The 14,199-nt window shown below is 46.7% G+C and overlaps 1 protein-coding gene across 5 annotated transcripts in view; it reads right to left on the bottom strand.

Moving 5' to 3' along the window:
* LOC135273177 (tyrosine-protein kinase ZAP-70-like) overlaps window positions 1-14,199 on the bottom strand; it is a 68,116-nt gene that overhangs the window by 34,308 nt on the left and 19,609 nt on the right. Inside the window, exon 1 of one of the 5 annotated variants that reach the window (XM_064372098.1) lies at window positions 1,682-1,699. The exons of 3 other annotated variants lie outside the window; for them this stretch is intronic. The gene's annotated coding sequence lies outside the window, so the exon portion shown is untranslated. Of the gene's footprint in view, window positions 1-1,458; window positions 1,557-1,681; window positions 1,700-14,199 lie in introns of those variants that run through there. One more of the 5 variants, XM_064372097.1, reaches the window with a different exon arrangement.

The following is a 14,199-nucleotide window of genomic DNA, read 5'->3' as shown; positions in this document are numbered from 1 at the left end:
GTCTTTACCTGTAAAAATGAGGCTATCAAATATGTATACACTGTCTATGATGTGCAGGCTTTTAAACAACCTGCCAAAAAGACAACAGCATTGTCCCCGTTTCCCAGTGGAGGAAATGGAGACACCACAAGATTAAGTGACTTGGCCCACACTGCACAGGCTGAGAAACCCAGATGTGAATTCAGGCCGCCTAGATGCAGTCCCCAGCATCCTCTAGCCTACCGCATCTCCCTGTGGCTGTTTGTGAGACGGTAAACTAAAATGAGGAGGAACCTATGTACCCAGAACAGTTCCTGCTCTGTAGTATGCCCATCAACAGCCTTCATTGACTTGTGACCGTGGAAATGCATTTTAAACTACGGCAGGCTAATAAACACCATGGAAAACACAATTCTATGCATTCATTGATGGTCTTCTAAATTGTGGGGTGATCTAAATCTAGTAACACTTGAAAAAAATTTATATAAATGCACAATAAAACGTTCTTTGAGTTTGGTTTTGTTAAAGTTTAATTGGTAGACTTTAATTGATAGGAATTCCTGTACTACTAAGACTTCCTGCAAATGTTTTTTGGTTTTTTGGTTTTTTGTTTTGTTTTGTTTTGTTTGTTTGTTTTGTCTAAAACACCTTCAGGATAGTGTTTTTAGTATTTTTTACTTTCCTTTATTATTATAAGACACTCATTAGTAGAGTCAGCACCAAATATGTGAGATGTATTTGGAGTTGTTTTAAAGACAGTTCTCCTGATTCCAAGCCCAAATTTTGATTTATTACCTTCCAAAATATGTGGAAGGGAGTGCGGGACTTAAGTTCAGCGCTAAGTTCACTACTGCGTGGAGGCCAGCCACACATTTCAGCTAACAGGGTTAGCCTAGTTCCATTGAAAACCCCATTGGAGATATGAAAGTAAATATGACTGATTCATTTAAAATCAGAAAAACACTCAATATTTTCTTCCCTCAATTTCTGGTAGGCAAAGATATCACATGAGTGTGACTTAAGAAAAACTTAATCTTTTTCATTTAAAATAAGCCATTTTTTAAAAACCAAATGGTTCAGTTACTAAACGTCTATCCGAGTCAAGGAGCGAGGTCACACTGCAAACTCCACTTATTTCTACTAAAGAAAAATAGCCCGGACACCCCCGCGCAGACCACCATGCCAGGACAACCCGCTCGGGAGTCGGGCCTGGAAGCAGGGGGACAGCATCGCCTCCCTGCAGCCGCCGGCTGGGACCCGCGGCCAGCCTTTGCCCAGGCTCGCCCGGCCCCTGCCCGCATGGCGGTGCCCCACCTGGTGAGGACGTGGACTGCAGTCCTCCCTCTGGGGATGGGTCGGTGGGCTCCTCTGAGCTCCGGCGCCCCCAGAGTCTACCCCCCTCCCACTGCTCCTCTCCCCTCTCCCCAAGGTCTTTCCACCCCGCACCCCCAGGGATCGGCGCCCCTCTCCCGGGTGTACCTCACAGCTCAGCTCCTTTCTCCCGGCTTCTTCCCGCACGGTTCGGCTCCCCTCTCCCCGTGGTCTCCCCGACCCCAGCTCTGCTCTCCTCTCCCCAGCTCCCCAACTCCGGCTCTGCTCCCCTCTCGCCCGGTCTCGCACGGGGATTCGGCCGCCTCTTCCGAGCCCCGGTGCCTAAGCCCCTCGCCCTCCCTCCGGGGCGCCGGGGGTTGGAGGTACTCACGGCGCCGCAGCGGGCCGGAGACTCCGGACCGGGCGGGCGGGCGGCTGGTGACTGCAGCTCCGGGGCCGGCCGAGTGCAGCCCAGCGCGGCTCCCGCCCTCGAGAACCCCCGCCGTGTCATTTGACCATATAAGGAGACGCACACCTGCGCTCGCTGGCACCGGGCGTGGGGCGCGGGGGACGGGCGCCCCCAGGCCTCGCGGTCGCCGGGCCCCCGCCCCAGGCTGCGGCGCTCCCGGCCCGTCCCCTTTGTTCGCCAGGGCTCTTTCTTCGTGCCCTCCGGGTCCTTGGAGCACCGTGGTTATCCCGAGCGTCGCCTCGGGCGTGGGCTCTCGGGCGTGAGTTTCGGACGAGGCCGGGGCGCAGTGGCAGGGGTCTGCTCACGCCGGGACCTCTGCCTGCTCCCAGGAGCGGCGGGTAGTGGGGGGCCGTGGAGGGGGAGCTGGCGAAACCCGAGGAGGGGCGGGGGGCGGCGGAGGGAGGAAGGATAGGGCCACTTCTCAGGAGGCCTGTGCCTGGCATATATTTGCATCTTGGACTTTTTTCTTTCTTACCCTGAAGATGCTTCTTCGTGAAATGAACCCCACAGATGACCGTAAAGAATCCTTTGTGCCGGGCGCGGTGGCTCACGCCTGTAATCCCAGCACTTTGGGAGGCCGAGGCAGGTGGATCACGAGGTCAAGAGATCGAGACCATCCTGGTCAACATGGTGAAATCACGTCTCTACTAAAAGTACAAAAAATTAGCTGGGCATGGTGGCGTGTGCCTGTAATCCCAGCTACTCAGGAGGCAGAGGCAGAATTGCTTGAACCCAGGAGGCGGAGGTTGCGGTGAGCTGAGATCGCGCCATTGCACTCCAGCCTGGGTAACAAGAGCGAAACTCCGTCACAAAAAAACAAAACAAAACAAAAAACACCTCTTAGGGCTTCCAACTCTGGACTCAGTAATTTACCAGAAAACTACGAAATGTCAGTTTCTGGAGTGGGGGAGGGAGAGTGGAGTAGAGGTAGACTAAACATAGACTAGACTCAGGAACTCTAAACAGTTGAAAGTATTACTTCCTCTGTCAGTTACTTCACCTAGGTAAACAGGAGGTAGAAAAATTGCAGCCAGTGGGTCTGAGCTGTACAAATGCTGAAATTTCATTCTCTGGGAGAGGCCAAAGGCAGAGCTTCTAGGAGTGTGCTTGAAACTGCCACCCTGTGGTGGAGTTGTGAGGGGGCTGCTGGTGGGCTAGATCCATCTGTGCAGGGACAAACAGTAGCCTCCTACCTGGATGAGGGCTACCCCAGGGGGATTAGGATGACCTCATCATTGCCAGGAAGAAAGTGAACACATGAAAATATGAGCTGGGAGGGTCAGACCTCCCTAAGTTTGTTACCCTGACTGACCACTGCCATTAAGATTTTTAAGCATTTTGTCACCGTTAAAGGATTTCACACAAGCTGTTCCTCCCACTCAAACCTTGGCCAAGAAACTGGTGGATGATTTGCGCTTGATTCAGAGGTAGTCGTTCTTAATTGCCTCACATGGTTGGAAGGTGAGAAAGTGTCTAAGATCATAAAGGCTGGCGGGAAGGGGTCAGGAATGATCAAACCAGCTCCCCTCCTGGCAGCGGGGTCAGGAGGTAGGACCCTGCATGTCTTCTTATGACACAGTAGCAGATCCCAGGGCGGTGGCTCAGAAAGCTGGATTCGCTTTTTCTGAAAACACTATTTGCCCAGATCCAACAGGAAAGTCTATGGAAGATGACTCTACAGGCAGGGTCTGCACCTGCCTGTGCCCGTGGGCTGGGTGCAGTTGTGATGGCAGACCCAAGGGCCTCCAGCAAACAGGAGAAACTTGATCTGGTTACAGCGATGATCTTGCAGGATTCAAACTTTGTTCCTTTGCCTGTCAGACTTTCAGGAAAAGCTCAGCTTTCCACAAAGGGCAGGCTTTTTTCCTTCCCTTTCGGCTTCTGCCCTGCTCTGGTTAGGAGGGAACATGCTTGGCTCTCTCTCGAGATAGAAAATTTCCACATCCCGTTTCTTCCCTCTCTCCTTTTTCACAAACTGATTTATTGGATGTAAATAGTGTTTAAAGCCTCAAAACATGCCTGACTTTGAGCCAAATCCACAAACAACTCCATGATTCCGAGTTTCCCATCCGTGGTTAGAGTTTATTTGGAGCACTGGATACAAGTTTCCAGTGTGGCTTTGATACCGCATTAAGAAAGGCTATGTTTGGTGCATCAGTGACCAATAAAATGAAAGTGTTCACACTCACAGTTCATTTGGGCTAGTAAATGTTGCTGGATGGTTTCAGACGAAAAGTATTTCTAAGGTAGACTCTAAAAAATTTTGCTTCTTGTTTGAGATCTCTTTGTCTCTAATTTCAGTCCTTTTCAGCAGCAATCTATTCATGTGTCTGCTTGCCTTCTCTTGCAGTTTTACTTCTGTTTTTCCTCTGTCAATGATTCCGAAATCCATTTAAAGGAAGTATTAATGTCCAAAGTCTGTGCAAACCTAGCAAAATTCTCTTTTGAATGAACTATTTGCTTCCCTAAAATACCTGAAATACCAGGAATTTCTGAAATGGGAGTTTTATGCCTCACTTATTTTTCAGAAAGTTTATTTTATTTATTACTATTATTTTTGAGATGGAATCTCACTGTTACCCAGGCTGGAATGCAGTGGGGCAATCTCTGCTCACCCTGGTTCAAACGATTCTCCTGCCTTGGCCTCCGAAAGCGCTGGGATTACAGGCATGAGCCACCATGCCCAGCAAGAATGTTTATTTTAAACCACACTGAAATCTGTTAGTCTTTGTGAATTAACTTTATGAGTCAACATTAAAAATTTGAAATCCCAGGTTCTCTCTCCACTGCCACCAGTCATTTTGTGCTATTTCAGCTTTGATTAGGGTCATTAACAGAAAATCCAAATGGTCTGGCCAGAAAGAACCTGGACTGGCCAAGCTCTAGGAGGGAGGGGCGAACTCCAGGCGCAGGAGCTCCTATGGAGCAGTGTGTGTGGCCACAGGTAACACCCTTCACTTTTTGTGTCTTCTTTACCTTACCTGTGAAACAAACAATGTACCACCTCTCTTCTTACTTTAAAGAGTCACTTCCCATTATCTATTTTTTCTTCAAGCCATTTTTATGGCTGATTGACAATTGAGAATGTCTCCTGTGGCTAATTCTGCCCCATGGTACAGATTTGTGTGTGATGAAAAGCTATGCTTTAAGTTCTTCTAGAGAGCAAGTTTAGGAATATCCTTCATGTATTTCAGAAGGTGCTTTAAAATTGGACCTGGAAGTCATAACAGAGCTTCCTGGAACAACCAAGCTTCTTTCTCCCTCATTGCATAGTAGTTGACTGCCGAAATACCAGAAACAGATTTTCTAAAATACCTGACCTTCAGCATCTCCTGGCAAGACTATTTGCCAAAAATAAAAAACCTTCAAAAATTCTGGGTCATCCCAACTCTATAAATATCCCTGAAATCATATGCAGAGTCAGAGATTCTGAGCAATTACTCCTCAGTAAGACCAGAAAAGTCACTGTCTCCACGGGGGCTAGAGGGGGTCCAGCGGTGAATCAGTATCAGATATCTCAACTATTCATGTAGCCGTCTTTAAACTTGAGGGCTTTTTCTTTTCTTTTCTTTTTTTGCCTTCCTTTTAATAACTTGAAATTTGATTTCCATTTGGCACATGGCTGTAATGTAATCTAGCTAACATTTTCTGGACTCAGTTCTGTTTCCCACCCTCTTGGCATGGAGGGTCTATCTGTATTGCTGTATTGCTTCTGGTCCCTTGAGTTTCCAGGTCAGGCCAGAAGCAAATGGAGAGAATGCTTGAGAGGTTTTCTTTTTCTAAGAATACATTTGGAAAATGATGAGGACACGGAAGCAGATACTGCGATCCTGTGCAGGAGAGTCTTTGAGAACCCTCCCCGCTCATTCCCTTTGCACCTCACACCTTCCACCTTTGGCCAGTGAGGGGAGACACCTTTCATCCTGTGACTCCTGGAACTCCCTTCCTCACTCTCTTCCACCTGGCAGACTCCTGTTTATCCTTAGATCAAATAAAGTATTCCCACTAGGAAGGCTGAATGGGTAGCCATCATAGCCTCATTTTTGACCAGTCCACACCGTCTTTCCCATATTTATAATAACAGAGGAAAGACTGTGAGCAAGAACTGAGACATTTGTATCTGTGTTCACAGCACTTTGTAACTTTATCAGTATCACTGAATTTAATTCAGTTTCCTTGAAAATGCCTAAGCCAATAAAAGGCTGCTATCCATTGGCTCTATATGGCCCTGCTCAGATCAAACACATCAGGCCCATTTCCCATTTAGGCAGTTGAATTATTTGGGCTTTGCTCTGAGATCCAGTTGGCAATTAACCTGAATTAAAGCAAAGCCAAGAGTCTGGCCTTCCAGATGTCAGCAGATGCAAAGTGGGAATCTCTGCCTGAATTAATGGAAGTAACCCCCAGGTTATAGCATCCACAGGTACAATGAAGAGCTGAAAATGAGGCTGCAGGGAAGTGTGCATGTGGACGTTCTGAGGGTGGTGCTTCTGTCTCAGAGTCCAGCTTTTCTTCACTAGTGAGGGGCTGCTTCTCCTTCCCCAATCCTTCTCCACCACCACCAGCACCACCATCAGCCTAGGCCTTAATCACAGAGAAGATCACTCATGGAGGGACTTCCTTGAAGTCTGCATTCTGCAAACTGAAGCCACCATCTTCATTTTTAGGAGTCTATCTGGGGAATTCATGTCTTTAGTTTCTGCTTGGGGTGTGTTGATTTTCTAACAAATGCTTAAAAAAAATTTTCTGTACAAATGTCACATACAAAGTTAAACAAAAATTCTCTCTCCCAGAGAAATTGCATAAAGTTTCTTTCATCTCTACCAGCATGAGTATGTGTCATTTGTGGAAGCAGGCCTACTTGCCATGACAACAACTCTTCTGTGGCTTTGCAGAGGCACCCTCCACAGTCGGGGTGTGCTTTTGCTAGGCAGCCGGCAGGGATGGCCCACATAGGACCATTGCCTTTCAACCCTACCTATTTTAAGGTGGATTCACTTGGATTGAGAAACTGGTATTTTCCCCTCACTTGCACATATTTTGGGTGTGTAAATATTTTCAAAAGATAGATTAGACTAATACATGCACACCTTCCTCGACCGTCAGCATCCGAACCCACAGGGATGACTGGGAATTTCCAAGTCATGTAATCCTAATGTTGACGTGAGCATGCGCAGGCTGCCTTAGAACACTGTCTGGCCAACGCTGGAACCAGCACTTTGGCACTTGCAGAATCACAGCCTTCCTTTACGAGAAGAACACCTTCACCCAGCCAGTTGGCTTTGTATCTAGAATTCATTTATTTTGGACAGGTCTTTCTTCCTCATTTACAACTGGCACACGGATGCAGAGAAAGGACAGCAGGTCCTGGCTGGAGCAGAACTAATGGGGCAGACAGTTAGCGAGTACTGCTGATGGCCCGGATCCTAGATGTGGAGTTTGGGGGAGCAATCATTCATCATCACTACTACGACCATGATGTTCATCTTATCAGTATATTTCAACTGCTGATAGGGTGGCATTTTTGGTGTAGGAAGCTGAGACCTGGAGTGGGTTTAGACTCAGAGTCTTGAAAGATTACTTTCTTTCCCTTTCCATCTGAAGCTCTCAGAAGAGAGGCAGCAGTTTCAGAGGGACCCTACATCCAACGTGAGACCAGGCTGAGCAGAGGGGAGACCAGGCTGAGCTGAGGAAGCACCAGGCCATGGTACCCTCTCTGTGGGTGCAAGAAAGCAGCAGGAGGTGGCGGTAGGAATGGCTGAGGGGAGGGGCTGTGGCCCAGTGGAGGAGAATGCCTTCAGGCTACGAGGTTGTAGCTCACAGAGAAGGAGCCTCAGAGTCCACCTGGGAAGAGCAGGCCCAGTGAGAACAACAGGAGACCCTCTGCAGGAAAAATGGGCAAGTGAGGGAAAGAAAGACTATGGGGAAAGCAAGCCAAAGGAAGTTTTTGTTGGGGAAATATTCAAGGATTCTGTACTTGGCAGGTGTGCAATTTATATGTGCAAACACGGCGCTGGGTATAATTCACCTGCTGATTTCTGAAAGTCGACAATCGTTTCAGAAGAAGAAGGTGAAGTTGCCCCCGATGGTCTCCCGTGATGCCCATGTGTGGCTGTGGCCATTCCAAGTAGGCCCTGGCATTATAAGCCCAGCAAGATAGCCAGATAGGGAAGGAGAGGGGAGATTTGCCAGCTCTTCATGTCAGCCTCCAAGTTAATGGTAGATTTTACATTTTTGTGCAATAAAGGCATTAACATAATTAACAGCTTGGTGCCAGTTTAAATATGCGTGTGTGCTTAGGAACAATAATACCATTTTGTTCATAGTTTGAGAGAGCCCCATTTCTGATGTGCTAGTAAATAATGTGATATTATCGTTCACATGCCCATCTAGCCTCTTTGTCCCAGAAAAATAACACAAAGGGGTGACATAAAATCCACCTTGGAGCCATCTTAGTGCTAGTTGTTCTTGATTCCCCTGAAGACCTGGAGCTGCCTGTGTGAATCAGACTGGAAAAACACGTGGCTGCACTTTTCCACGAAGCAGGTAACAAAGCCACAGTTCCTGCCTGGGAAACCTGCCCTAGCATCTCCGCCAGGAGAGCAAGCCGACTCATGCCTGGGCTCCCACAGGAGCCCTGTGCCAAGTTCACCGGAATGAAGGGACACTGCTGAGGATCAGGAATACCAGGAGCTCAGCCCAGTTACCAGGCTGGGCTGGGGATGCTGAGACGACTTTGCAAACTCAGACAGAGCTGAAAACTGAGTCTACCATCCAGAAGGCAGGACCCAGACAGAGTTCAGGAGTCACACCAGAATCAAGACACAGGAGAAGTTTGCTAACTTAAGTCCAACCTAGAATCAGATTCAGAGCAGAAGGGCAGCGAGACAGTTTTGTTTCCCAAAAGGAATCAGGCAGAGGCCAGAGAGGCAGCTTGCCAGCTGGGAGAACCCCTGGGCAATCTTAAACCCAGGCAGGTTATTGGGAGTTGCTTCACCTTCTCGTGGCAACATTAGGATTACATGACTTGGAAATTCCCAGTCATAACTTGCACGCCTGCTTTCCCTGAGCAGATAACCCCACACAGCTGCAAAATGAATTGTTTTCTCTTCTTCTGGAGGGTCCATGACCAGTCTCTTGGCAGTTGGAGAGGTGAGGGTTAAACTGAATGGGAGTCTGTGTCAGGGGCCATGACCTATTTTAATGGAGGGTCTCTGACAGCACCAGTCTCTCAGTAGATATCACCTGAATGGTGCTAAGCCACCTGTTAGCAGATTTAGCAGGGTGATGCCTTTTGAAGTCTAAAGTTTTGACTGCTCATCTCTGGGAAATGTGTTGCATCCTATGCTATTATTTGGTGGTGGCGTCCAAAACCAACACTTTGGTCTTTCTCAGACGAGAAGGATTCTTGGCACAGGCAAGCAGAGGGAAGTGTGTGGTATGTGCGTCTTCCTGTATCAGCTTGTGTGTTGTGCTGGAAACCTGAGGTGTCCTCACTGGTGGACAAAAATGCTGCCAGATTTAAGGTGAGGAGCAATGGAATGAGTAATCCTTCCAGAGAGAAGTTAGCAGTGCCGGACCCTGGGGGTGGCAGTCACAGCTGCCAACATTCGAAAATGGACTTAGTTATTCTAGGAAGCCAAGTGCTGCACGTTGAGCCAACCTCAGGGGAGACGTCATGGGGCCAGTACATAGAAGGTTTTTAAGATTCTACATTCCATTTCATCATTTACAAAATGTCCGCCGTTTTGACCCTGAACCTACAGCTTGCTAACTGAATCTTCGTGAAATTTAAAAGGGAGAGGGAAACAGTAATGAGACCCAACAGAAAAGAAGTACCAGTGAGCTTCTGTGGACACAGGTGTGTATATAACCATCATCATGCTAATCTCTAGATCCATTATTTCTTGTTTCAGCCAAAAAACAGATTCTAAAATTAAGGCAGACTGACACCCACTATGTCCTAAACTGTAGACACATTAAAGGTTATCAGCACAATTTCCTAGTATTGTCTTTGAGTTTGATTTAAAATGTAACTTTTTAAGATAAAAACTGTCAATGCTGTCATATACCGAGTTTTTTTTTTTTAAAAAAAACAAAGTATAATGTACAATGTTTTTTCCCTCATTCTTTTTCAAGCACAGCTTGATAAACCTTGTCTCTTACTCCTGGTTTTAGATAAATTCTTTTTTTCTACTTACCTAGAATCCTCACCTTAGAAATGAAGAATTTGTAAATGGTCCTGAACTTAGGACCTTTTTGACTTTAAAAGTTCTCATGGTTCCCAGCACTTTGGGAAGCCGAGGCGGGCGGATCATTTGAGGTCAGAAGTTCAAGATCAGCCTGACCAACATGATAAAATCCTGTCTCTACTCAAAGTACGAAAATTAGCTGGGCATGGTGGTGGGTATCTGTAATCCCAGCTTCTCAGAAAGCTGAGGCAGGATAATGGCTTGAACCCGGAGGCGTTCAAGGGAGGCGGAGGTTGCGGTGAGCTGAGATTGCGTCATTGCACTCCAGCCTGGGTGACAGAGCAAGACTCCATTTCAAAAAAACAAAAAAAAAGTTCACAGGGTGTCCTTCTCCTAGTACTTGGATTGAGTAGAGTGCCAGGAGAAAACTATTCAGCAGGAAGTTGTTTGCTAAGTGACTCATCCTCACAATGCCACCAAGGTGAATAAATCTCAACCATCGCTTCTAAGGCTTAAAGTCCAGTGTGACTGGAAGGGAGGGAGCCAGTTGGGTAACGATGAAATTCCATTTAGTTCTGGTCAAGGTTAAGATATGGAAAGTATACTCCCTAATAGAATCGAAAGCAGGGTTTGGAAGAAATACTTGGACACTCATGTTCACAGCAGCATTATTCACAATAGTCAACAGGTGGATGCAACCCAAGCTTCCGTAGATAGGTGAATGCCTGAGCAACATGTAGTACATCCATACAATGGGCTCTTATTCACACTGAAAAAGGAAGGAAATTCTGACACACGCTCCAACACAGATGAGCCTTGAGATCATTATGCTAAGCTTGAACGAGAATTGCTTGAACCCAGAAGGCAAAGGTATCTTAGATAACCAAAAGGTATAATCATCAGGAAAATAGAAAAAACAGGCTGGTGGTGGAGATGAATTCAAATTTGACCAATTGAAGCAGAAGCAGTTTGGGGACAGCCATCCAAATAGAAAAATTTCCTAAACTTGTAGAAACGTGAGATTCAGGGGGAAGGTTGGAGCTGGTGGTATGAACATAGGGGTCATTAGCCAAATGGTAGGTAAAAATCAGTAAAGCAAAAGAGCAAATAAATAAACCAGGAAAGTGAGTGAGGTCATGCAAGAAAGAATGTGAATGGTTAAGAGTGGGTCGAAGGTCAAGTTCCAGGGCAGCCTAAGGTTTAGGGGGCAGTATCCACAGAGGTGACTGAGAAGGAAGCATCAAGGAAGGATAGGGAGAAAGAGCCAGGAGCCAGTACAGTGAAGTCAGTGACTGACATAGCCAAGGAGTGGTGGCCAGGGGCTGCTGGGAGTGTGTTGCATGTGGCAGCACAGTGGCTGTTGGTGACATCTGGATGTGCTCAGTGGCATCATGGGGACAGAAGCACATTGCAGTGGGCTGAGGGTCAGTGGCAATGGAGGGTGTGGAGATGGTGGTATAAGAGGTCTAATGGGAAAAAAGGAAGAAATTCTACATAGCTCAGTTCTACAGGTAAGGAAACTGAGGCCCAGAGAGGGCAAATAATGTGTTCAAAGTCAGAGTTAATGGTGCAGAAGGACAGGATGCAAATCAGGACAGTGTGTGATGGTGTGACTGCTCACATTTCCTGGTTCTGTCCCTTCCACCAGGCTGCCTCACGGAGCAAGGCAGTGATCAGTTTCTGAGCTCTCATGACCCATCCTTAAAGCTTCTCCTTCTCAACTAGCACAAGAAATAAAATAGTCAAAACAGCCAGGCGCAGTGCCTCACGCCTGTAATCCCAGCACTTTGGGAGGCCGAGGTGGGGGGATCACGAGGTCAAGAGATCGAGACCATCCTGGTCAACATGGTGAAACCCCGTCTCTACTAAAAATACAAAAAATAAGCTGGGCATGGTGGCACGTGCCTGTAATCCCAGCTACTCAGGAGGCTGAGGCAGGAGAATTGCTTGAATCCAGGAGGCGGAGGTTGCGGTGAGCCGAGATTGTGCCATTGCACTCCAGCCTGGGTAACAAGAGCGAAACTCCGTCTCAAAAAAAAAAAAAAACAAAATAGTCAAAACAGAAAAGCAAAGCCTCTCCTCAACCCTCTTCCTTATTTCTTCACCCTCCTGACAAAAATGGACTGAACATTTTCCAAGATCAAGAAGCATAAAGCCTGATTTCTTTTTCTAGTCAGGCTAAGGAAACTATTTTCTTTCCACTTTCTTTTAAAGAAAAGAGGAACAACACCTCTCCATGGAGCTATTCTGGCAGTTAACAACCAAGCTAAGTGCTACTTACCATATAACTTTGTAAGATATCAGAGAAAAACAGTTTACAAAAATATTTTTACAGGCGGGGTCTTGCTCTGTCACCCAGGCTGGAGTGCAGTGGCACAATCACAGCCCACTGTAACCTTAAACTCCTGGACTCAGGTGATTCTCCTACCTCAGCCTCCTGAGAAGCTGGGACCACAGGTGCGCCACCACACCCAACTAATTTACTTTTATTTTTGTTTTTGTAGAGACAAGGTCTTGCTATGTTGTCCAGGCTAGTCTTGAACTCCTGCCCAAGCAGTTTTCTCACTCTGGCTTCCTAAAGCCGTGGAATTACAGATGTGAACCACCATGCCCAACCCCAAGCTGTTTTTTTCCTATTGGATGCTCACAAAACAGAACACTTCTGTAACCCCAGATGAGTGTGATTTCTCCCCCACATACCAAGCAATTCTGCAAGTGATTCTCCAGGAGACACCAGCTGGGTGTCCTCAAATTCAATTCAATTCTGACACTATATGCCCAGAGTTAGATCCCACAGGTTGAGGGTGCAGTCCCACAAGACTGCTGCCCCAAACATCAGATGCCACATCCAAGTAGTAGGTTGTCACTTATACTTCTGACCAACAGGCTATTAATTGGGGAGGGGAGTCCTAGAACCCCTCTTTGGATTCCATTAATTTGCTAGAGCAACTCACAGAACTGAGGGAAGCACTTTATTTATGTTTACCCATGTATTATAAAGATTTGTGGGATACAGAACAAGGCAGGGGGAAGGCATGCGGTCACCACCCTCCAGGAACCTCCACATGTTCAACCATCTGGATGCCCATCTGAACCCTGTCCTTTGGGTTTTCATGGAGGCTTCATTGCATAGGCCTGATTGATTAGACCATTGGCCACTAGTGATCAACTTAACCTTGAGTGCCTCTGTCCTCCTGGGAGGTTGTGGTTGGGGCTGAAAGTCCCAACCCTCTAGTCACGCCTTGGTTTTTCCAGTGATCAGCCCCCATCCTGAAGCTGCCTAGGACTCCCCAGCCACCAGTATTTCATTAGCATACAAAAGTACTCTTATCACTCAAGAGATTTAAAGCCTTTTTGTTTTGTTTTGTTTTTGAGATAGAGTCTCGCTCTGTTGCCCAAGCTGGAGTATAGTGGCAGGATCTCACTCAGCTCACTGCAACCTTCACCTCCCAAATTCAAGCAATTCTCCTGCCTCAGCCTCTCCAGTAGTTGAGATTACAGGTGCACACTACCATGCCGGGCTCATTTTGTATTTTTAGTAGTGACAGGGTTTCGCCGTGTTGGCCAGGCTGGTCTCAAACTTCTGGCCTCAAGTGATGCACCTGCTTTGGCCTCTCAAAATGCTGGGATTACAAGTGTGAGCCACTGCACCTGGCCAGATTTAAAGGATTTTAGGAGATGTACATCAGGAAACTGAAAGAAGACAAACTATCTATTGCACAATATCACCAGCTTCTTTAAAATTTCTCAGTAACCTAGGACTTACAATTTTCTCTAACACAACTGTAGTGTAAGTGATGTTGGCTTACATACCTTTTGATCCTGAAGTTATATTTGTATATGTTTGTTGTACACAAACACAGATGTATGCAGACACTAGAACGTTGTTTAAGGTAGCAAAAGTTGGGAAGCAATCTAAATGTTTATAGGTAGGGGGAAGAGTCAAGTCATTCGTCCATACAATGGACAAGCACTACACCGCTATAAATAGTGAGGCAAACTCTCTCTCTCCGGGCCAATCTCCAAGACAGGGTGCTAAGTGAAAGAAGAAAGTTCAAGTCATTGTGTGGAGTATCCTACCATTTGTTAGAAAAGGGTGCGTGGCCATTACACGTTTGGAATATCTCTGAAAGGATGCACAAGGAGTTGGCAATAGTAGTTGCTTCTGAGGAGAACTAAGGAAGACTTCAATGTGAAGGGAAGGGGAAAATCACTTTTAATTACTCTCTTCTGGTACCTTCTGAATTT

The sequence above is a fragment of the Aotus nancymaae genome, unplaced genomic scaffold (assembly GCF_030222135.1).
Source record: "Aotus nancymaae isolate 86718 unplaced genomic scaffold, 86718_ANA_hifiasm-v0.15.2.pri h1tg000341c, whole genome shotgun sequence".
In the NCBI taxonomy this organism is placed as follows: domain Eukaryota; kingdom Metazoa; phylum Chordata; class Mammalia; order Primates; family Aotidae; genus Aotus; species Aotus nancymaae.
Note: the sequence above shows the minus strand (reverse complement) of the source record. Positions and strands in the feature narration are given on the sequence as shown.